The 1,002-nt window shown below is 36.3% G+C and overlaps 1 protein-coding gene across 1 annotated transcript in view; it reads right to left on the bottom strand.

Moving 5' to 3' along the window:
• The window catches only part of LOC117181383 (WD repeat-containing protein on Y chromosome), an 88,444-nt gene that overhangs the window by 76,387 nt on the left and 11,055 nt on the right, over window positions 1-1,002 (bottom strand). The window lies entirely within an intron of this gene.

The following is a 1,002-nucleotide window of genomic DNA, read 5'->3' as shown; positions in this document are numbered from 1 at the left end:
GAGGGAGCTCTTCTTAATATTTTGACACCAAAATCATGTCGATACACCTTACCGACTGCGAGTAAAGCCACCCACGCTTTAACTTGACAGACTGTAAAAGACTTAAAATTTGGATTTAAACTAATTTTAAAGGCATCATGATTTAGAAACTTTTTATATTTAGGTTTTTAGTTATTAATCTTTGAAATTTAAAGGGGTAATTGGAATAACCTTAACACCGGCAGACAAAAAAAGTGGTCTGTCCGACAGACTACACTAGCATATCTATATGTTTTGGGGGTCGCTGAATTCGAATCCGGTGTCCAAATAACCAAGTTGGCTCGTAGTTTTCTGAAAAACGAAAAAATAGACGTAAAATCGACAAAAACAGCGATTTTTCAGGTATATTTTTGCAAAAAAAAAAACATATTTTTTCTCGCCCGGTGGATTTAATCAACATATTTAAATGTCTTTTGGGTCGCTGAATTAAAATCGGAGGCCCAACTAATCAATTTGGCTCATACTTTTATGAAAATCGCAAAAATAGACGTAAAATCGGCGAATACAGCGATTTTTCTTGTATACTTTTGCAACAAAAAAATTTGTCGTACCCGGTGGTATAAATCAGCATATCCTTATGTTTTTGGGGTCGTTGAATCCGAATCCGGGTCAAAATAACACAGTTGGCTCATATTTGATCGAAAAATACAAAAATTGAGGTGCAATCGACGAAAACAGCGGGTTTTCGCGCATATTTTTGCAAAAAACATATATCTTCATCCCCGGTGGACTTCTCTAGCACATCCTTATGTTTTTGGAGTCACTAATTCTGAATCTGGAGTTTAAATAACCCAGTTGGCTCATATTTTATCAAAAAACGCAAAATTAGACATAAGATCGACGAAAACCTTTAAACCTTTATTTCAGAGCTGCCAGATCGTGGATGAAATTTACCCCCACCATACCTACCGTTTGGGAGCCGCAAAACAGAAAGTGCATGATTACCACTGTGAGTTCGTATGT

The sequence above is a fragment of the Belonocnema kinseyi genome, chromosome 10 (genome assembly GCF_010883055.1).
Source record: "Belonocnema kinseyi isolate 2016_QV_RU_SX_M_011 chromosome 10, B_treatae_v1, whole genome shotgun sequence".
Classification (NCBI taxonomy): Eukaryota; Metazoa; Arthropoda; class Insecta; order Hymenoptera; family Cynipidae; genus Belonocnema; species Belonocnema kinseyi.
The sequence above is the reverse complement of the archived record's forward strand: the minus strand, read 5'-3'. Positions and strand labels throughout refer to the sequence as shown.